This window comes from Bubalus kerabau, chromosome X, assembly GCF_029407905.1.
Source record: "Bubalus kerabau isolate K-KA32 ecotype Philippines breed swamp buffalo chromosome X, PCC_UOA_SB_1v2, whole genome shotgun sequence".
Lineage (NCBI taxonomy): Eukaryota > Metazoa > Chordata > Mammalia > Artiodactyla > Bovidae > Bubalus > Bubalus kerabau.
This window is the reverse complement of record NC_073647.1, coordinates 39,286,175-39,310,142: the sequence shown is the minus strand read 5'-3', so window position 1 is coordinate 39,310,142 and position 23,968 is coordinate 39,286,175. Positions and strand designations below refer to the sequence as shown.

Sequence of the window (23,968 nt, the reverse complement as noted above, 5' to 3'; positions counted from 1 at the left end):
TTTCTTTCTAAAGTTAAATCATATCATGCCATTATTCTGCTTAAAATCTTAAACTGTCTTACATCTTAGTCCAAAATGCTTGATGTCAACTAGAAAATCTCAACAAGATCTGTCTCCTGCCTTAGTCTGCAACCTCATCTTATCCTATTCTTTCCCACATTTGCCAATAACTGTAGCTACATTGCCCTGTTTGTTAACATGCTAAGCTTATTTCCTCCTCAGAGCCTGTGCCCTGGTTGTTCCCTCTACCTGGGACATTTTTCTCCTTGAACTTTGCACCCACAACTAACTCTTTTATGCCATTCAGGTCTTAGCTCAAATGCCACCTTCTCAGAATAACTTTTTAAGTCACCCCCATCTAAGTTAGAACTAATTCCTAGTTTTACAATCAAGTCACCTTGTTTCTATTCTTCATAATAATTTGTATGATTTTATTCTCTGTAATATTTGTTTTTGTGGGAACCTCAGTCCCTACCAGAATGTAAGCACTATAAAAGCAAAAACCTTATAGATCTTGTTCAATTTTATGTCTTCTGAACTTAGATGACTCTTTGGTATTTATTAGGGGATATTTGTACCCAAATATATGTGTAATTATATATATATATATATATATATATATATATATATATATATATATATATATTAGGGCACAATTGGGTAAATGGATTTTCTCCATTTTCAAATGAAGAAAGAAGCTTGAAGAACTTGAAGAATTGTTTTTGAGTTAAAAAGCTAATAAACATCTTTGAAGCCAAGAATATCTCTGCAAAACAAACAATAATTATAAGCACTTCTGTAACAATATGTGCCAGGTACCAATATGTGCCAGTACAGTCCTCACTTAATCTGCAAATCTTCTCTAAGGTGTATTTGGTGGGGTGTGGGGGGAGGGTTAACAAATAATGATTGATGTATTACACATGTCACAGTTCAATGCAGTCGGTCAGACACGTTTCTTCCATTACATGGTTCTGCCAGCTCCTTGGGCCTCAGAATCTGGATTCTTTGCAACTAGACTACAAATAAAGGAACGAGATCTTCTCCAGGGGATCTTCCCAACCCAGGGATCAAACCTAGGTTTCCTGTATTGCAGGCAGATTCTTTATCAGCTGAGTCACAAGGGAAGCCCAAGAATATTGGAGTGGGTAACCTATCCCTTCTCCAGGGGATCTTCCTGACCCAGGAATGGAACTGGGGTCCCCTGCATTGCAGGTGGATTCTTTACTGAGCTATCAGGGAAGCCCCAAATGAAGGAAGAAAAAATGTCAAATAGCATGGCTGATTTTTAGGGACCAGGTTATTCTCTTCCAGCACAGCAACACAAGGGAACAGGTAGAACATATTGTCTAATTTGAAAAAAAAAAAAAGTAAGCAGGCCTAGCTCACAAACATGTGGGATTGGGGGAAGAGAGGTGCACACAAACTGGGTCCTATTCCTCCACATTTCATTGGCCAGGACTCATGTGACTTGATCTGAACCCAGAAGGGGATGGGGGTAGATAGTGCTTGCTGTGAGCCTGGGAGGAAGAGAGAGTGACAGTTGGTCTTTCTGATACGATGGAGGTCGTTATTCCTCTTGACGGGACTCTTGGTCCTGGGTGATCTGAAGGTGCCAAATGCAAATGGAAAGAAGTTCATTTAGGGTAAGTCAAAATAATGAGGAGGAGGGAGGAGGGATCAGGATGGGGAACACATGTATACCTGTGGTGGATTCATTTTTATATTTGGCAAAACTAATACAATTATGTAAAGTTTAAAAATAAAAAAAAAAGTGAAAAAAAATAATGAGGAGGAAGGAAGCTTTTTCTTCAGAAGTGTATATATTTTATAAGTAAATGCTGTTCCTTTTGTCTTTACCCCCTTTTTTGGGGAGGGGGCACCCCGAACTCCTGCTTGTCTTTCAAAATAGGGCTTTGCCACCTTCTAGAACTCGCCACCTAATTTCCCTGGCAGTTGTGACGTTTTTCTCCCTATACTCTTTAGTCCTCTTTCCACCTCAAAAATGAAGTTCTTTAAGAATGCGGTCTTTGCTGTTAGAAGTGTAAACTGTGTAACTTCTAATTTTCAAAGATTTTCCTACTGTCTATCATTTTAAACTTTGTGTCCATGTTGTGGAATATTCTGTTAAATAACTGAAGCTCAGCCTGACAAAAAAGAGCGAATTTGAAAGTAATGGAAAGAAATTGTTTATAAGTATTTAGACAAAGTCTAAAAACTGGTATTTGAATAAGGCTGGCGACATGGTGTAAGAAAAAGAAAAGGTAGCCAGGGAAGATTATATAAAGATAAATTGAAAAACTGAAAATGTTGAGATATTTTATCTCTGTTTCATATCACAGATATTAATTTTAAAGGAGGAAATGCCTTGCATAGAGGTAATTTCTTGTTTTACTCAAACTTCTTCTTTGGAAACAATTTCAAGCTTTAAAAACCTTCTGAGATATGAACAGTATCAGGCAAACCAGATAGCCTTTATCCAGATTTCACTTCAGTATTTTATTGCTTATTCCATTTGCTTCATTGTTTACTCTCCATCTTTCTGAACCACTTGTGTGCCTCCTAGCCTCTTTCTGCTAAATATAAAGTATGTGTTTCCTGAACGTAAGGATATTTCTGGGGACTTCCTTGGTGGTCCAGTGGTTAAGACTTCATGCTTCCACTACAGGGGGTGCAGGTTCTATCCCTGGTCAGGGGACTAAGATTCCACATGCCACATGGCGGCAGCAAAAAAAAAAAAAAAGATATTCTTATAAAGATTGTATCTATATAGTACCAGGGGATGGTTAGAGCCAGAAGACACAGCAGTTAACACATGTTGTTGCAAGCCTTACTGTATTCTATGGTGATTGTTTCTTTCTTTTCCTTCTGCCAGAGGTCCTGCTCTTGAGAACAAGGATCACAGCTGATTATCTCTGAATCCCGGTTTCTGGCACATGGTAGGTGCTTGTGATTTTTTTTTTTTTAAATATTGGCTAATGGTGGAAGGTTTGCAAATATCAATTTTTTTTGCATGATAAAAAATGAATGAATTTTGTTTTTATTAATACTTTCTGGTTTAACTGCTTTATGATCCATGAGAGTTGTTTGTAATGTGGCTCCTTTGTGAGATTTATTAATGTTTGTTTGTAACTTAATATCTGATCAGTTTTTGTGACTATGCCATGGGCTGTTGAAAAAAAGGTGTGTTCCCTATGATCAGAGTGAAAAATTGTACATATATTTGTAAATTCTACCTTGTTGATTAGTTTGCTTAAGTCTTCTCTGGCCTTCCTGATTTTTTGTTCACTTGATCTGCCTTGTCTTTAGAGTGGAGTACTAAAATCTCCTCTATTATTACTGTATTGCCGTTTCTGTCTTCTTGCAGTTTCCACAGTTTTTACTTCATCAAGGTGTTGCTTACTATTTGGTAATATTCTTAAATGTTATATTATTCTGCATTGTGGCCTTTAATATAAAAAAATGTCCCTCTTCTGTTACATTTTTTGCTTTGAGATTTGAATTTTATGTTGCTGATACCTGGATATATTACTTTTCTTCTATTGTTCTGTTTCCATATTTCTGTTTCCATTTGGTATACCTTTGTCCCTCTATTTATAACCTTTTTGAATCAGTTTGAGATATGTTTCTTGTTTACAAGAGAGTTGAGTTTTGTTCTGTGAATGAACTTGAAAATTGTTTTCTTTTACTGAGTAGGTAAAGCCCATTTATCCTTATGAATTATCTGTTTATTCTCAATGTTGTCACAATCTTTTAGAATTGTGTGTATTTTATTTCTCTTATAAACTTATTCTTTTTTTAAAATTGGAAGATAATTGCTTTACAATGTAATGTTAGTCTCTGCTGTACAACAACATGAATCAGCTCTAAATATGCAATTGTGTATATTTTATATTTGCTATGTTTCTCTATAACATGTGTGAATCATTTGCCCTTTACATATTTTAGGTGTTTAGAAAAGTTTGCAGCTTTGTTTTAGTGGTTATCTTAGTTTATACCTTTTTAAATATACATGTTTTCTTATTTAACTCATTGATGTCTGGTTTATCATCTTTTATTTGTATCATGCCTTCTATTGCCTATTCTCTTTTCTTCTCTGCTTTCCTTTATCACATTTATTGGTTGAATTGCTGTTACTTTGTCAAAACATTATATATATATATATATATATATATATATATATATATATATCTTTCACTCTCATTTATCCCAAATTTGTTTTGTTGCATAAATCTGTATTGTCCATCCATCCTTCAATCTACTTACCTACCTATGTACCAAAATGATTTACCACCAGTCCTTTTGCTGAATTTTTCCAAATATTTTTTGGTTGAGAGAAGCTTATCTTCTAGTGCAGAAGTTTGCAAACTTTTTCTCTAACAGGCTGGATAATAAATATATTAGGCTATGCAGGCCATACAGTCTCTGTCACAACTGCTTAGCTCTGCTTTTGTAGCATACAAACTACTATAGACAATAAATGAATGTAGCTGTATTCTCATAAACCTTGATCTATAGACACTGAAATTTAACTTGTATATCATTTTTGCAGATCACAAAATATTGTTAATTTTAGAATTTTCTTTCACCAATTAAAAAATGTAAAAAACATTCTTATCTCAGTCTCTGTCAGAAACAAAACGGGCTTGATATAATCTGTGGATGCATAAATAGTTTGCCAATATTTGTTCTAGTAAATTTCTCAAAAAGGGCTCTGATTACAGAATTCCCTAAGATTTTGTAGGTTGAAAAACTGTATGTATGTGTATGTAAAAGCCTTAATACTTGGGCAATTTGTTGGATATAAAATCCCTGGTTCATAATTAATTTCACTGAGTATTTGTAAAGTGCTTATCTATTTTTGTTTTGCTTTTTATATTGTTTTTGAATGTCTGATTGCCAGTCCAGTGTTTTTGCCTTTATATATTGCTTGATCTTTTTGCCTGTAGGCTTCAAAGATTTTATCTTTATCTTTAAAAACTTTTAGTTGAAGTAGGCTATATCTTGGAGTTGACATGTACATTTTCAATGTATAAATAAACATAGGTCTTTTTTGTTTCTGGAAAGTTTTCTTGGATTATAATTTTTTTTCTTTTTTTCTTTCTTTTTTTGTTTATTTTTTATTATTATTTTTTTTTTACTTTACAATATTGTATTGGTTTTGCCATACATTAAGTAAGAGTTTTGTTCCATTGATTATCTTTTCACCAGGAGTGCAGCAATACATTATTGCTTCTTTGCTTGTCTTCTGTTTCCTTTGCTTTCTGTGCTAACCTTTTTACTTCCCTGATCTCATTTTCATTCTATTGGTTATTTTCTTGATCCTTAGTATTCTTCAGTGCACCCTATTAAGGTTTCTTAGCTTCTATTCTCACTTGAGAGCTTTGTAATTTATTATTGAATTATAAAATATCTTAATCTTTTTGTTCATTTTTTTCGTGACTTCAATCAACTCCTTTAATTTCTATCCGTGTTTTGCCCATTTCTGTTCTAAGCTTTTGAATTTCTGATTCAAGGTAATTTTTTATTTTTAAAAATCACCAAGTTTTTATTTGTGTCTATTTAATTCCATTTGAAGTATTATCCTACATTATTATTATTATTATTATTTTTAATTTTATTTTATTTTTAAACTTTACATAATTGTATTAGTTTTGCCAAATATCAAAATGAATCCGCCACAGGTATACATGTGTTCCCCATCCTAAACCCTCCTCCCTCCTCCCTCGCCATTCCCTCCCTCTGGGTCATCCCAGTGCACCAGCCCCAAGCATCCAGTATCGTGCATCGAACCTGGACTTTATTTTTGCTTCATGATTGCTTTTCTGGGATTGGGCTACCTCAGTTGTTAAGTACTGAATTTAATTTTCTAGTTTGATTCAGAACTCTATATGAACCAATTAATTTTCTTGTTCATTTTTGTGGTATTCATAGTTTAATGACACACCTGTCAGAATATCAAAGTCCAAACACTTCAATGCATTTGCTTTTTTGGTTGGTGGGGATTGATTGTGCATCCTCTGACTTAATGGATCTCTTGCCTTGCATGACTTCTAAAATTTTCTCTTTTGCTCCTTTTCCACTTCACCATCCAACGGGTGATTTTCCCTCCCTCTTACTGCTTTTCTCTCCAAGAAGCTAAGAGTTTTGAATGCTTCACCTTCAAATTGAGTATAGTTTTAAAGTCCTCTATTTATGTTCAGATATTTGTTTTTTAGTACTGAAAGGTTGTTGTTGAATCACGCGAATACACCGGGATTCTTGGCCCCCGGAGGAGAAGAATTCAATCCGGGGCCAGAGACGAGGCTTGATCGCTCAGAGCTTTTGTGTAATAAAGTTTTATTAAAGTATAAAGGAGATAGAGAAAGCTTCTGACATAGGCATCAGAAGGGGGCAGAAAGAGCACCCCCTTGCTAGTCTTCAGCTGGATGTTTTATAGTCACTAGCAGTCTGTTAATGAAAGAAAGGAATGTTTCTCTTAAAATACTGTGTTGCCATAATGACACCTGGTTTCTCCTGAAGTTAGCTATTCTTGAGCCTAGAGATAACCAATGCCTTTTTCTTATGGAAATGTTTGTCTTAAGCTATGCTAATGTACTACGACGCCTTTACCCCAAACTCTGTCTCCAAGTCGGTTCCGCCTCTTGGCCCAAAACCTACTTGACAAACCAGTATGTTATACTCAGATATTGTTCCCCTAATTTATGTAAATGAAACTATTTGTATGGTGGTCTGCCCTTCTTTAAGATTCAAGTTAATTATTTCATGGCCCAAGATTATCCCAAAATGCATCTTATGGGCGAGGGGCCTGGTGCTATTCTGAATTATAAGACATTCCTTTCTTTCATTAACAGACTGCTAGTGACTATATAACATCCAGCTGAAGACTAGCAAGGGGGTGCTCTTTCTGCCCCCTTCTGATGCCTATGTCAGAAGCTTTCTCTATCTCCTTTATACTTTAATAAAACTTTATTACACAAAAGCTCTGAACAATCAAGCCTTGTCTCTGGCCCCGGATTGAATTCTTCTCCTCCGGGAGCCAAGAATCCTGGTGTATTCACGTGATTCAACAACAACCTTTCAGTACTTTCACACTGAGGATGGATTTATGCTTTCTCACAGTGTTTTAGACTCACCTTGGGCCCTTGCTGTTTCTTCTCTTTTGTTTTTTCTTGTTTTTGGTGCATTCTTATTTTTTCTTCCAGTTTTCTTTTATTGTTTTGGAGGGAACATTGCTAGATAGAGACTTCAGTGGCCTCAGTTGTCTTGAGATGGATTAGAAGTCCTAAAAATGAAAAAACATTGAAAATAAGGTTTCTTTTATACTATGAGAGAAGGAAAATTGTTAAAAACAATTTATGCCCTTTACAAAGACCACCACTAAAATGCAGCCAAGGTCAAAGAGACCTTAATAATTTCAGTTTGTGGTTAAGTCACACCACTATATCTGAGAAACTTTGAGAAGCCTGTAAAAGGTGTTTGATAACTTCATGGAATCTTTTGAAACTTGAGCTATTTGTCCATATTTGCCTCTGTCTTTTGAATACTGCCAAAAACTTTACTTTGGGGTAATGACAGTATGAGTAATTCATGCTGTTGTGTCATGTTCAATTAATGTAATTATAAAAGTGAGACTGAGAGTTTTTTTTAAACTCCTGGTAATGTCAAATGATAAACAGCTCACCTGAATTGTCAATCATCTGAAGAAAGTTCCTTCAACCATTTTAATCATACTGGGAATGTTAAAGATAAAAAATGCTTGTACTTTGTATAGATGGGATAAAATATTATCAATTAAAATATGTTCTATTCTTATATGTAGCAAATAGGATGTTACTATCATGAAATATCAAATTAAATAAATAATAATTCCCTGATTATGACTTTAATGGTTCAGTGATGATATTTATTAAATGATATGCTTAAACTCTTTTTAAAGGTTTTTATTTATTTATTTATTTTTGGCTGTGATGGGTCTTTGTTGCTGCACACAGGCTTTCTCTAGTTGTGGTGAGTGGGGGCTACTCTCAAGTTGTGGTGTGTGGGCTTCTCATTGTGGTGGCTTCCTTTGTGGAGCACGGGCTCTCAGATACTCGGGCTTCAGCAGTTGTAGCACGTGGGCTCAGTAGTTGTGGCTGCCAGGCTCTAGAACACAGGCTCAATAGTTGTGGCATACCAGCTTAATTGCTTTTAGGCATGTGGGATCTTCTTAAACCAGGAGTTAAACTGGGTCCCTTGCATTGCAAGGTGGATTCTTAACCACTAGAAGGTGGAGTATTTAATCAGGGAAGCCCCTGCTTAAACTCTTATAGCAGATTGGGAGCAGATTAAACCTTCTCTAAATCAATTAAATCAGAAATTCCAAAAAAGCAGTACAGTTAATGCACATTTTGTAATTTATATCCTGTTATACTTTAAAGGAATATTCTGAGCTACCTTTTGCAAAAGCAAAACACAGCTGACAATTATATGTCTTTGAAAGTTCTATATATGATAGATCTGTAAAACAGGAATAAAGACATTAAATAAGGATTTGCTCCTGCACAATTTACTTGCTAAGAATTAGCTTTTTAAGAAATTAAATTCATTCTTCCCCATGTAATTGATGATTTATGCAACTCTTGTCTTTTATTTCATTATTTTTTTCTTTCAGCTTTATTGAGACATAATTGCCATATAGCACTGTATAAGTTTGAAGTGTACAGCATAGTGATTTGACTTACATGCATAAGGAAATGATTAACTTAATAAGTTCAGTGAATATCCATCATCTCATATAGATACACAATACAAGAAAAAGAAAAAAAATATTTTTCCTTGTGATGAGAACTCAGGGTTTATTCTCTTAACTTCCATAGATAACATATAGCAATGTTAATTATGTTAATCATGTTGTACATTACATTCCTAGTACTAATTTATCTTACAACTGAAAGTTTGTACCGTTTGACCACCGTCATGCAATTCCCCCTCCCACCATCCCCTGCCTCTGGTAACCCCAAATCTGATCTCTTTTTCTATGAGTTTCTTTGTTGGAAGTATAATTGACTTATAACACTGTGTTAGTTCCCAATGCATAATGTAGTGACTTGTTATTTCCATACATCACAAAATGCTCATCATGATAAGTAAGTCTAGTTACCATCTGTCACTATACAAAAATATTGACTGCAGTATTATTGATTATAATCCCATGCTGTACATTTAATCCTAGTGACTCATATATTTTGTAGCTAGAAGTTTGTACCTCTTGATTTCCCTTACCTATTTCACTCATCCTTATTCCCCTCCTTCTGGCAAGAACCTGTTTTCTCTGTATCTATGACTCTGTTTCTGTTTTATTACTCTTGCTCACTTGTTCTGTTTTCTAGAATCCATATATAAGTAATACCATACTGTATTTGTCTTTTTCCATCTGACTTATTTCACTTGGGGTAATACCTTCTAGGCCCATCCATGTTGTTGCAAATGGCAAGATTTCATTCTTTTTTTTTTTATAATGAGTAGTGTTGCATTGTATATATAAACACACACCAGATTTTCTTTATCCATTCTTCTATCAGTGGGCACTTATGTTGCTTCTATATCTTGGCTATTGTAAATAATGCTGCAATGGACATAGGGGTGCATATATGTTTTCAAATTAGTGTTTTTGTTTTCTTTGGAAAAACACCCAGAGGTGGAATTGCTGGATAGTATAGTAGTTTTAGGTTTAATTTTTTGAGAAACCTATGTTTTCCATAGTGACTGTACCAATTTACATTCCCACTAACTGCACCAAGGTTCCCTTTTCTCCACATCTTTGCCTGTACTTGTTATTTGTTTTCTTTTTTACAAATAGTCATTCTGACAGGTGTGAGGTGATATCTCATTGTGGTTTTGGTTTGGATTTCCCTTGAGAAACGTATATGCAGGTCAGGAAGCAACAGTTAGAACTGGATATGGAACAACAGACTGGTTCGAAATTGGGAAAGGAATACGTCAAGGCTGTATATTGTCACCCTGCTTATTTAACTTATATGCAGAGTACATCATGAGAAACGCTGGACTGGAAGAAACACAAGCTGGAATCAAGATTGCCGGGAGAAATATCAATAACCTCAGATCTGCAGATGACACCACCCTTATGGCAGAAAGTGAAGAGGAACTAAAAAGCTTCTTGATGAAAGTGAAAGAGGAGAGTGAAAAAATGGGCTTAAATCTCAACATTCAGAAAACGAAGATCATGGCATCTGGTCCCATCACTTCATGGGAAATAGATGGGGAAACAGTGGAAACAGTGTCAGACTTTATTTTTTTGGGCTACACAATCACTGCAGATGGTGACTGCAGCCATGAAATTAAAAGACGCTTACTCCTTGGAGGGAAAGTTATGACCAACCTAGATAGCATATTCAAAAGCAGAGACATTACTTTGCCAACAAAGCTCCATCTAGTCAAGGCTATGGTTTTTCCAGTAGTCAGGTATGGATGTGAGAGTTGGACTGTGAAGAAAGCTGAACAATGAATAATTGATGCTTTTGAACTGTGGTGTTGGAGAAGACTCTTGAGAGTCCCTTGCCCTGCAAGGAGATCCAACCAGTCCATCCTAAAGGATATCAGTCCTGGGTGTTCATTGGAAGGACTGATGCTGAAGCTGAAACTCCAATACTTTGGCCACCTCATGTGAAGAGTTGACTCATTGGAAAAGACCCTGACGCTGGGAGGGATTGGGGGCAGAAGGAGAAGGGGACAACAGAGGATGAGATGGCTGGATGGCATCACCAACTCGATGGACATGAGTTTGGGTGAACTCCAGGAGTTGGTGATGGACAGGGAGGCCTGGTGTGCTGCAATTCATGGGGTCACAAAGAGTCGGACATGACTGAGCAACTTAGCTGAACTGAACTGAATGATTAGTGATGCTAGCCATGTTTCACATATATCTGTTGGTTATCTGTATGTCTTTGGAAAAATGTCTATTCAGCTGTTCACTGAGGGCAGGGCCATGTCCCACGTTGTTTGGCTATAAGACGTGAGGGTTCCAGGGCTGGCACTGGTCCACTGGTGATCAGGACCACTGGTTGTGGGACTGGGGCTGGGCACCAGGTTGGCTGGCTGCAGGGCCTGGAAGTCCTGAAGCTAGTGCCCACATGCTGATGAGTGAGGCCAGTTCCCAGGGCAGCTGGGTTCCAGGTCTATGGAATCCTAGGGCTGTCCCCTGCCTGCTGATGTCATTTACTGGGGCATCTTGCTGGGGGACCTGGGTGAGCCTGGGACTGGCATTGGCCTTCTGATGGGTGGGACTGGGCCCCCATGCAGCTGGCTACTCAGCCTGGGGAAGTTCTGGGACTATTTCAGACTGGCTGGTGGGTCATTAAGCCCCCAGAGCTAATAGGCTAGAAGGATGACTCCAGAATGGTGCTTACCAGCACTGGTGTCATCATGGTAGAAAGAGCTTCTGGAGAATGGCTTCTGCCAGTGTCTGTGTCTCCAGGGGGAATTGCCTCCTGCCTCTTGGGGAGCCTCTCCAAGATCAGCAAGTGGATTGATCTAGGCTCCTTTCAAATTACTGCTCTGTACTGGATCTCAGAGCATGTGAGATTTTGTGTGCACATTTTAAGAGGAGAGTCTCTGTTTCCTACAGCTCTCTAACTTTCCTATATGCAAATTCTGCTGGCTTTCAAAGCCAGACTTTCAGGGGTCTTGTCTTCCTGGTGCAGGACCTCCAGGCTAAGGAGCCTAATATGCAGCTTGGACCTCTTGCTCCTTGGGGAAAACTTCTGCAGTTGTGACTATCCTCTCATTTGTTGGGCATCTACCTGGATGTATGGGTTTTGACTTTACCATGTCTCCATTCCTCGTGTCCATTTTGTTTTGGTTTGTTCTTTATATCTTTAAGAGTGGAAAGTCTTTTCTGCTAGTCTTTATGTCATTCTCATACATAGTTGCTTTGTAAATAGTTGTAATTTTGGCATGCCATTGGAAGGAGGTAAGTTCAAGGTTCTATCCTGCCAATTTCACTGCTCTTGTCTTTTAAAAATTTACCTAGTGTACTAAAATTACACCACCTTCAACTTTAGGAAGCTTGATCTTTACTACCCTTCAGTTATGTTGACGCAATCCTACACCTTAAATATCATTATCACTTCGAAATGCTCCATTTTGGAGTTCTCATATTGAAACCCAGACATTCTGTTTTCTCAGATCTCCTGCAGTCCCACTTGCACTGAGTATCTACAAGGCCTTGGTCTGCCAGTGATGTCCAGCCTCTCATCTATTTTTTCCAGACTATTGCTTAGTTCAGATTTGTTTACCACTTAGAGCAGGCTGGAGCCCTGCATAGTCTCTTTCAGTAGTGTCCCCACTGCTATTCCAGGATCCCATGCCTCTTTGACCTGTAATTGGAGCTGTGCCCTTTTCCACTATGGTCAACCCAGACAGGTCCTAGCCTAACACTCAGACCCCTACACTGGTTTCACTGTTGACTTCAGCTTCTAACATCAGTTGAGCCCTCTTTTGTATCTTTATTTGTTGGCTTTGTCTCTTGTCCCACCACATTTTCTCTCTACTCCTCCACTCTTTTCAAGCCATGTAATCTACTTTTTTTTTTAAACATCATATCAAACTGTTGTTCAGTCACTAAGTTGTGACCAACTGTTTGCAACCCTATAGACTGCAGCACTCTAGGCTTCCCTGTCCTTCACTATCTCCCTGAGTTTGCTCAAACTCATGTCCATTGAGTCCATGATATAATCACTGTTTAATGATTAGATTAAACAATCTAATCCTCTGTCTCCCATTCCTCTTCCTGCCCTCAATCTTTCTGAGCATTCATGTCTTTTCCAAGGAGTCGGCTGTTCACATCAGGTGGCCAAAGTGTTGAAGCTTCAGCATCAGTCTTTCTAATGAGTATTCAGGGTTGATTTCCTTTAGGATTGACTGGTTTTATCTCCTTGCAGGCCCAGGGACTCTCAAGAGTCTTCTCCAGCACCACAGTTCAAAAGCATCAATTCTTCAGTGCTCAGCTTTCTTTATGATCCAACTCTTACATCTGTATATGACTACTGGAAAAACCATAGCTTTGACTATATGGACCTTTGTCAGAAAAGTTATGTCTCTGCCTTTTAATACACTATCTAGGTTTATCACAGTTTTTCTTAAAAGGATCAAGCGTCTTTTAATTTCATGGCTGCAATCAACATCCACAGTGGTTTTGGATCCCAAGAAAATAAAATCTGTCACTGTTTCCACTTTTCCCCCATCTATTTGCCATGAAGTGATGGGACTGGATGCCGTGATCTTCATTTTTTGAATGTTGAGCTTTAAGCTGACTTTTTCACTCTCCTCTTTCACCCTCATCAAGAAGCTCTTTAGTTCCTCTTCACTTTCTGTCATAAGGGTGGTGTCATATGCATATCTGAGGTTATTGATATTTCTCCGGGCAATCTTGATTCCAGCTTGTGCTTCATCCAGCACCTGGCATTTCACATGGTCTACTATGCATATAAGTTAAATAAACAGGGTGACAATAAACAGCCTTGACAAACTCCTTTCTCAATTTTGAACCAGTTTGTTGTTCCAGGTCTAGTTCTAGCTGTTGTTTCTTATCCTGCATACAGGTTTCTCAGGAGACAGGTAAAGTGGTCTGATATTCTCATCTCTTTAAGAATTTTCCACAGTTTGTTGTGATCCACACAGTCAACTCTGCTAGTCAATGAAGCAGAAGTAGATGTTTTTCTGGAACTCTCTTGCTTTTTTGATGATCCAGTGAATGGTGGTAATTTGATTTCTGGTTCCTCTGCCTTTTCTAAATCCAGCTTGAACATCTGGAAGTTCTTGATTGATATACTGCTCTAGGCTAGCTTGAAGCATTTTGAGCATTGCCTTGCTAGCATATGAAATGAGCTCAATTTTGAAGTAGTTAGAACATTCTTTGGCATTGCCCTTCAATGAAAACTGACCTTTTCCAGTCCTGTGGCCACTGGTGAGTTTTTCAAATTTGCTGACATATTGAATGCAACACTTAAACAGAAACATATTTTAGGATTTTAAATAGCTCAGATGAACAAAGCTCTACTAGCCTTGTTTACAGTGATGCTTCCTAAGACCCACTAGAATTCACACTCCAGGATGCCTGGCTCTAGGTGACTGACTACACTATCATGGATATCCCAGTCATTAAGACCTTTTTTCGTATCAGTTCAGTTCAGTTCAGTCACTCAGTCATGTCCAACTCTTTGCGACCCCATGAATCACAGCACGCCAGGCCTCCCTGTCCATTACCAGACTCACGTCCATTGAGTCAGTGATGCCATCCAGCCATCTCCTCCTCTGTTGTCCCCTTCTCCTCCTGCCCCCAATCCCTCCCAGCATCAGACTCTTTTCCAATGAGTCAACTCTTCGCATGAGGTGGCCAAAGTACTGGAGTTTCAGCTTTAGCATCATTCCTTCCAAAGAAATCCCAGGGCTGATCTTCAGAATGGACTGGTTGGATCTCCTTGCAGTCCAAGGGACTCTCAAGAGTCTTCTCCAACACCACAGTTCAAAAGCATCAATTCTTCAGCACTCAGCCTTCTTCACAGTCCAACTCTCACATCCATACATGACCACAGGAAAAACCATAGCCTTGACTAGACGGACCTTTGTTGGCAAAGTAATGTCTCTGCTTTTGAATATGCTATCTAGGTTGATCATAACTTTCCTTCCAAGGAGTAAGCGTCTTTTAATTTCATGGCTGCAGTTACCATCTGCAGTGATTTTGGAGCCCCCCAAAATAAAGTCTGACACTGTTTCCACTGTTTCCCCATCTATTTCCCATGAAGTGATGGGACCGGATGCCATGATCTTCATTTTCTTAATGTTGAGCTTTAAGCCAACTTTTTCACTCTCTACTTTCACTTTCATCAAGAGGCTTTTTAGTTCCTCTTCGATTTCTGCCATAATAGTTCTGTGTATTCTTGTTAGGTCTTCTTAATCTCATCTGCATCTGTTAGATCCTTGTAGTTTCTGTCCTTTATTGTGCCCATCTTTCTTGAATTTTTCCCTTGGTATCTCCAATATTCTTGGAGAAATGTTTTGTCTTTCCCATTCTGTTGTTTTCCTCTATTTCTCTGCATTTTTCCCTTAAGAAGACTGTCTTATCCCTCCTTGCTATTCTCTGTAACTCTGCATCCATTTGGGTATATCTTTCCCTTTCTCCTTTGCCTTTCACTTCTCTTCTTTTCTCAGCTATTTGTAATGCCTCATCAGACAACCACTTTGCCTTCTTGCATGTCTTTTTCTTTGGGATGGTTTTGGTCACTTCTTGTACAGTGTTACAAATTTCTGGCCATAGTTTTTCAGACACTCTGTCTATCCCTTGAATCTATTCATCACCTCCACTGTATAATCATAAAGGATTTGATTTAGGCCATACCTGAATGGTCTAGTAGTTTTCCCTACTTTTTTCTGTTTAAGCCTGAAACTTGCAATAAGGAGCTCATGATCTGAGCCACAGCCAGCTCCCTGTCTTGTTTTGCTTTCTGTATGGAGCATCTCCATCTTTGGCTGCAAAGAATATAATCAATATGATTTCAATATTGACTATCTGATGATGTCCATGTGTAGAGTAGTCTCTTGTGTTGTTGGAAGAGAGTGTTTGCTGTGACCATTTTCTTGGCAAAACTCCATTAGCCTTTTTGCCCCGCTTCATTTTGTACTTCAAGACCAAATTTGCCTGTTATTCCAGGTATCTCTTGGCTTCCTACTTTTGCATTCCAATCCCCTATAATAAAAAGGGCATATTTTTTGGTGTTAGTTTTAGATATTGTAGGTAGGTCTTCATAAAACCATTCAACTTCAGCTTTTTTGGCATTGGTGGTTAGGGCATAGACTTGGGTTATTGTGATTTTGAATGGAAACAAATGGAGATCATTCTGTCATTTTTGAGATTTCACCCAAGTACTGCATTTCAGACTTTTTTTTGTTGACTATGATGGCTACTCCATTTCTTCTAAGGGATTTTTGCCCGCAATAGTAGAAATGGTCATCTGAATTAAATTTTCCCATTCTCGTCCATTTTAGTTCACTGATTCCTAAGATATCGGTGTTCACTCTTGCCATCTTCTGCTTGACCATGTCCAGTTTACCTCATAAGTCATTATGAATAAGGGAACACTTTAACTGGACCTTGAAGAATTTACACCCTATTGACAGTGATGATCAGGATGACTAATGCAGGCTGAGGGAAGAACAGGATAGAAAGCATGGATGTGAAAGCCCGTGGATTGTTTCAGAATTGGCAAACAGCACGGTATGACTAAAGCAGAAGTGTAATATTAAAATTTTAGGTTTGTTTCTGCTTTGGCACAGCTTCTTCATTCTTTCTGGAGCTATTTCTCTGCTCTTCCCTGGTAGCATATTGGACACCTGCTGACTTGGGTGGCTCATCTTCTAATATTATTTCTTTTTGCCTTTTCATATTGTTCATGGGGTTCTTGAGGCAAGAACACTGGAGTGGTTTGCCATTTGCCGTATCTCACTATTCTTTTATTATACTTCTGCTTCAGTCATACTGTGCTATTTGCCAATTTTGACACAATCCATGGGCTTTTCCATCTCTCGTGCTTCCCTGTTCTTCCCTCAGCCTGCATTAGTCACCCTTATCATCACTGTCAATAGGCTGTAAATTCTTCAAGTCCAGCTAAAGTCTTCCCTTATTCATAATGGCTTCCTTGAACTCCTCACTCAAAAAAACTTTGCATTTCTATAGAACTGTGTTTATGCTTCTCATACGGTATTTCTGTTATTGAACCTTACAGCTGATAATTTTCTTTGTTATAGGTATCTTTCAACATGGCTGTGAGCCTCTTGAGGGCAAGGATAATCTGATTTTTCTTTGTAGCCTGAGCACATAATTTCAGGTATGACACATGCCAGATACTTAAATAAGGAGAAAATGTAGCAAATCATCATCATTTTAAAGCCTAGTGCATTAGTCTAGCTAACAAATAATGATGACATGGGCAAGGGGATTAATGGAGGGTATCTACTTCATTCTGATAATTCTAAAAATATATGTATATATTAAGGAGCACAAATTGTTTGGCAAAATTGGAGAAAAAATACTGGTTAACATGATCTACAAAGCCCCACATGTGCATTTAAATATTTTGTTTCTCATCCTCTAGCATGCTTTCTCTTGTCTCCCATATAGCTCTATTGGCTTGCTTGTAGACGTTCATGTATGCATGCACTTATTAATTTATTAATTTATTATTTATTGAGCACCTAGTCAGTTCCAAGCATTTTAAGTATTGGGGCTGTATATGTCAAATAGGACATATAAAGCCTTTGCTCTGATACTAGCTTCCACTTTAGTTGGGAAAGACAAAATAAAAGAAAATAGTAGTAAGTTATTAAGTATATAAATCAGTAAATAATTTCCAAGTATTAATACTATGGAGAAAACGAAGTTGTAGCATGTGTTAGAACGTGATGGTGTGAGAAGGCAATGTTAGATAGGGTTGTCAGGAGAGATAATCTTTGTGGAGATGTCATTGTAACTGAGACCTATGTGACAGGAAAGAGCCAGCTCTGAGCAGATGGGAGGAAGAGTTTTTTAAAGGGATGAATGTGTGTAAAGACCCGGAGGCTCAAACAAGTTTGAAGGGGTCAAGTAACTTCTGTGTGCTAAATACTTTTCTTAGGGCCTAAAGACATTGTAATAAAGAAGACAAGTCTGCTCTCAAAAAGGTGTGATGTGCAGATTGGGCAATAGGCAAATAACAAGAACACAAATGAGTGAAGCAGTTTATTTCAGATAATGATAATACCATCAATGAAATGTGTGATGTGATATCGGATACAAAGGACAGATGTTGGTATTCACTTTCCACAAATGAGAAAACTGAGACTCAGAAAAGTTAAAGTTGCATGGGTCATATTTTAGAGGTGTCAGAGTCTTTTAGAGCAGATCTGTTTGACGTAATGCTCTGTTGGCTCTCGATGGCAGAACTGGCCTCTCTGATCTTAGTCTTCTTTTGAGGAACTCCCCTCACATTGATCTATATTCCTCCTGTAGCTCTTTCTAATTTTTTAAAGTATCTTTTAATTCCATAAGTAATACATTTTCCTTGTTAATAAATAAGTATTATGAATATAATTAAATAGTTAATATTAATCTGTCTAGAACATTTTGTATGTACTGAGATACTTTGAAAATGTGGCATTGTTCTTTATACATTATTTTCACATAAATGGTATTATAGTCTCCATATGATATGGAACTTGGAGGATGCTGCTGCTGCTGCTAAGTCACTTCAGTTGTGTCTGACTCTGTGCGACCCCATAGATGGCAGCCCACCAGGCTCCCTGGTCCCTGGGATTCTCCAGGCAAGAACACTGGAGTGGGTTGCCATTTCCTTCTCCAATGCATAAAAGTGAAAAGTGAAAGCAACGTTGCTTAGTCGTGTCCAACTCCTAGCGACTCCATGGACTACAGCCTACCAGGCTCCTCCATCCATGGGATGGAGTGGGGTGCCATTGCCTTTTCCGAACTTGGAGGATACATACATATTTATGCATGCCTCTATTGGTGAATATTTAAGTTATTGACAATTTTTAGCTAATACATAGATGCTGTATATTTCTATCATGCAAGTGTGCTAGAATTTCTCTAGGTTAGAGACTAAGAAGTACAATTGATGAGGATCCTTACTGTATATCATAATGGGGCTTGGCTTACCTCCTTATACTAGACAGTAAGCTGCTTGATGATAGCAGCAATCTTCGTATACCCAGGACCTAGTACAGAGCCTGGGACAGTACCTACCAGATTGAGATGAATAAAAGTGCTGACAAAAACTGTGGCCTGCCAGACTAGCCATCATGTCACTAGCCACTGAATCTCCCACAACTGTATGCACTGTGGGGGAATTCAGGATGGAGAAAAACAGGATACTGGCCCTGGATAGTTAAGATGTGTATCTAGGAAATACTTGCAATGAGCCCAGATTCTTATCTCTTCCCATACAAAGAATGGCTCAGATGGTAAAGAATTTGCCTGCAATGCAAGAGACCCAGTTTGATCCTTGGGTCAGGAAGATACCCTGGAGAAGGAAATAGCAACCCATACCAGTATTCTTGCCTGGAAAATTCCATGAACAGAGGAGCCTGGTGGGCTATAGTCCATGGGGTCATAAAGAGTCAGACAGCTGTGTGATTTAACACTTTCATATACAAAGAAAAGCACTAAATTCATTAACTTGAGATGTTTGTTTTTTGTGATTAGCAATAATTGTTTGATGTACCACTTCATGGTTCCAGTACCACCCACCCCTAGGAACTCCTATATCTTGGCTACTCAGAGCTATCCAAGAGGTTGTCTCCCAGGCTCTAGTAAGGTCCCCTGCAGCTTTTAGGTTATGCATATTTCTTCAGTCAACAGAAGAGAGTCCTGCAATTATATGTATTCAGTCCAGTCCCTCTGGAAGTTTGACTTTATGAGCAAGCCTTCCTTGTATACACATGGATCTACTTACAGTCTTGAGCAAACCCAGAAACTAGAGCCCTCCTTTCTCTCTCTCACTAGTCTCTTTACCTTTCATCCCCTATCTTCCCTATTCTGTCTCTTTCTTTTCTCATCCTCCTGCACCTAATCTTTATCTCTTCTAATCCACCTCTGTATTCCCCACTTGCTTTTTCCCTGGGCTGAGAGTTTCTAAAACTGAGCAACTGAACCTTAATTGAAATATCCATGCATTTGACAGATAAACCTTTAGAAACTTGCCTGGTAGCACAACAATACACGTGGTCCTATTTTTATATCACCCTAAGATTTCAAGAAAGACTTGAATCATTTCCATCACACATGCCAAGTTGTCCCCCCTCTATTATGCTCACATTCTATGAACATTACCCATTCCATTTATTGCCTTCATCACAGGGACATGAGTCATAAAAATAATGAGACAGATGACTAGAGAAGAATATATTAGCAATAATAATGACACTAATTCTACTCCAGAGAAGAACAATCCAAGAAAAAAATTTCCCTGCCCACATATGTTTATAGGCTAAGGAGTTTAACTGTCTGAATAACAGGGAAAATAGGCAACTAGAATTACATAGTAGTGCTTTTCATCCAAGCTGTCCAAAAGCTTTATAAATCTGGATTTACCAAATGCCCTAGAGTAGGAGTAGGCAAACTATGGCACACAGACCAAATCTACCCCGTTTCCTAGCTTTGTAAATAAAATTCTATTGGAAGACCAAACATCATTTGTTTGGGGTATTAATTATGGCTGCTCTCTTGGTGCAATGACAGGGTTGAGTAGTTGGAATGGAGATTGCCTTATGGTTCCCAAAGCCTAAACTATATGCTGTTTAACCTGGCTCAGACAGTAAAGCGTCTGCCTGCAGTGCAGGAGACCCAGGTTCGATCCGCGGGTTGGGAAGATCCCCTGGAGAAGGAAATGGCAACCCACTCCAGTACTCTTGCCTGGAAAATTCCATGGACTGAGGAGCTTGGTAGGCTACAGTCCATGGGATTGCAGAGTCAAACATGACTGAGTGACTTCACAAACTGTATATGAATTTATATAATATATGTATAAACTATCTGGCCCTTTGCAGATGCAATTTCCTGACCCCTCCCTGCAGTATGAGATCTCAGGTGTTGCAGTGGTAAAGAATCTGCCTGCCAGTGCAGGAGATGGAAGAGACATGGTTTTGATCCCTGGGTTGGGAAGATCCCCTGGAGTAGGAAATGGCAACCCACTCCAGTATTCTTGCCTGGGAAATTCCAAGGACAGAGGAGTCTGGCAGGCTACCGTCCATGGGGTCTAGAGTCAGACATGACTGAGCAAACAAATAGGTGCACACACTCTGCCCTATAGAAAGAGAAGAATGCAATGAGAATTCAGTAACTGTTCTAAGAAAGGATGGATCTGCAGATCCCTTCTCTCTAGCATAGTTGAGCCACACAGCTTGTTCATCTAGCCAGTCCCCCTTTCTTTCCCCTATCTTTTGCCTCTAATCCTTCATATCACTCTGCTAGAACATTCTCAGGAAAATATTGGTTCTGTTGGTTCATTTTTGCCAGAACTCTTCTGTATAACTTTTAAGACCCTCTATTACTGCACTTTTATTCAAATTGACTCCCTCTGATTCCCCAACACAGACTTCTTGTTCAGGTAGGTTCATAATCTGAGCATCGCCTGCAGAGACTGTGGTGAGATCCTGCTCTGTGCATCTGCCCAAGCTACCTTCCCTCTTGGAATGTCCTCCTTGCTCTCTAGATGACTTAATCTAAATCTTACTCATTCTCTAAGACCCCACTCCAGAATTCCACTTCCTTATGACTCTTAGCTACCCAGCCTATAGAAATTGATCAATTCTGAGGACCATTCTTGCAACATACGGCTTCTGGAAGCCTTATAGATGCCAATCAGTAGTGTTTGTTTTTAGAGTCTCCTGTTTTCCTTTACATCTATGTTTTAACTTGATTAAAAAAAAAAAAAAAAACTATCATTCTATCTACTGCCCTAAACAAATTAAAGCCAAGTGTCTATTTTCACTTGGAGATATTTTAGTGACAATAACTAGGTAGTATTTTTTCTAGAAAAGCGGAACATATTGTGAGGAAAAGAACGTTTTTCTTGTCAGCCTAGCAACTTCCTCCTGCCTCTATAAAAATTCATTTCCCCCGTCCATACTTAAGTTAGAATTGCTAAGAAGAAAAATGCCACTTTAATGAGAAGGAAATCGAATGAACCATGAACATTAACATTTTCAGAATTAGATGAATAGTAAAGAACATCAATCCAATTGAGTATGTTTTTAGGAAATCATGATTTCCTAGGTCTAAAATATGACCAGAATATCTTGAAAAACAAATTGGTACGTAAATGTGCTGTCAGTAAGATTCTATTTTTTCCTCACTTCCACAGTACTGTTTCTTAAGTCCAAGTTGAATATTTCACTATGGCAACATGAAGTAAATTACCCAGCATCAGATTGAAATGGAAAAATTCTATCATATATATATGGTACAGTAAGCCAAGATATCACTGTAAGAGCCCAAAAGCAAGATCTTTTGTTGACTGTTTGCTGTTTTTGGTTCCTGCGAAAAAATAATCTCTCAAATTAAGGTTTGTCCTACCTTTTCATCTCCTCTGCTATCTCATTAACTACAAGCCACCTCTACTCTGACCTTTCTTTAAATATGCCTCACATATTTTATTTTTATTCAGAAACCCAAATTAACTGGGGGTGTTGTATTTTGTTCAGCAACCTTACCCTAAACCATTCACTGCCAGGTTCCTGTTGCTAACAGTGGGTAACACAGTATAAGGCTCCTCCCTTCCAGCCAGGCACCCAAGCCAGAAACCTGGAAGACACACTAGATATTAGACTCTTCCCTCTTGGCATCGTCTCCATCACTAGGTCACATCCATAGAATGAACTTGCTATCACTGTATATTATTCCCTCTCCATTCTTAATGTCTCTGCCCTAGATTCAGTCCTCCTCAACTTCTGCCTGGATCTTTGTTGTAACTTCCTTAGTGGTCTTCACATTCCTACTCTTGTCCTTTTCATATTCATCTCTAACTGCTCCCTGCCTATCGCACTAACCTTTTCTCTTACCTAACCTCTAGTACCACTCTTGCATGTTCTTTTCCAGCCATTCTTGTTTGAATGTGCTTTCTTATTTCTCATCTCTGGCTTGATTCCAGTGATCTGGAATTAACACTCTTCCCTTGCCAGCCTGCACATTCCTACTCTGCTCCACCTCCTGAGCATGTACCTTTTAAGACTCAAAGGTCTCTACAACTAAAAATTGTTTCTTATTACTGGGCACTTCCTCAGTTAATGGATGAGGCTTTACCACACATCTTCTCGCGTACACTGAACCTTTCTAAAAACACAGGGAAGTGGGTTAATTTATCAGGGGAAACCACAGTGGTAGATGACTTTATAAGGCACATGCTGCTTAGTCCATGTAACAAAGTCATCACTGCCAAAGACAGAGTGCCTTTTTTGCCAGGACATTGTTCAGGAGCCAGGAAATCAGCTTAGGGTCCAAGAACCAGGTGAGGCTAATTCAGTAGAAGAGATGGGGTGGAAAGGGGGAGGAAAAAATCTCTCTTGTTCACCTTTACTTTGGTTTTTGTCATGTCTTGTTTTGTGTTAATGAATTAGAACATTTATTTTTTACTTACTTGGAACTGGGACCACTGTTTGAGGAAAGCTGAAAAATCATGAGAAATTGAGGTAGATATATGACTCCATTTTAATAAAATAACTGCCAGTGTGAATGGCATGGAAGAGAAATCCATCACTTTGTTAGGGTGTATAGTTACAAAATTTTATAGACAGTTGTATAAAGAAGAAGTAAGCCAATTTACAGAGATCAAAGGAAAGTCACCCCTAAGATTTTAAAAGCAGCTGCGTTTAGTTAGAAACATCACTTACTTAAAAAAAAATAACTCTTAAAAAATACTTACTGCTTTTTTGTCCTCTACTGTTCTGTACTGTGCTTAGTCACTCAGCTGTGTCCAATTCTTTGCCACCCGTGGACTGTAGCCTGCCATGCTCCTCTGACCATGGGATTTCCCAGGTAAGAATACTGGAGTGGGTTGCCACGCCCTCCTCCAGGGGATCTTCCTGACCCAGGGATTGAACCCAGGTCTCCTGCATTGCAGGCAGATTCTTTACTATCTGAGCCACCAGGGAAGCCTAAGAATACTGGAGTGTGTAGCCTATCCCTTCTCCAGGGAAACTTCCCGACCCAGGAATTGAACTAGGGGTCTCCTGCACTGCAGGCGAATTCTTTACCAGCTGAGCTACCCAGGAAGCCCATGTCCTCCACTAAGCACTTTCAAATGTTGGTTTCCCCTAACAACCTTTTAAGAATTGGGTCACAGGTGTGTGCTCTATTCCCTAATAATGTTTTTGAATAACATCTAAAACAATGGTTCTCAATCTTGGCTTCACATTAAAATCA

The 23,968-nt window shown here is 38.6% G+C and overlaps 1 long non-coding RNA gene across 1 annotated transcript; it reads right to left on the bottom strand.

The window, feature by feature from the left end:
• Positions 1-1,500: 1,500 nt before the first annotated feature.
• LOC129639325 (uncharacterized) lies at positions 1,501-23,565 on the bottom strand. The gene is made up of 3 exons (XR_008708337.1): positions 23,469-23,565; positions 7,137-7,285; positions 1,501-1,606 (listed from the first exon to the last, which is right to left on the bottom strand). It is a non-coding gene; the product is annotated as an uncharacterized LOC129639325 (long non-coding RNA).
• Positions 23,566-23,968: the final 403 nt, after the last annotated feature.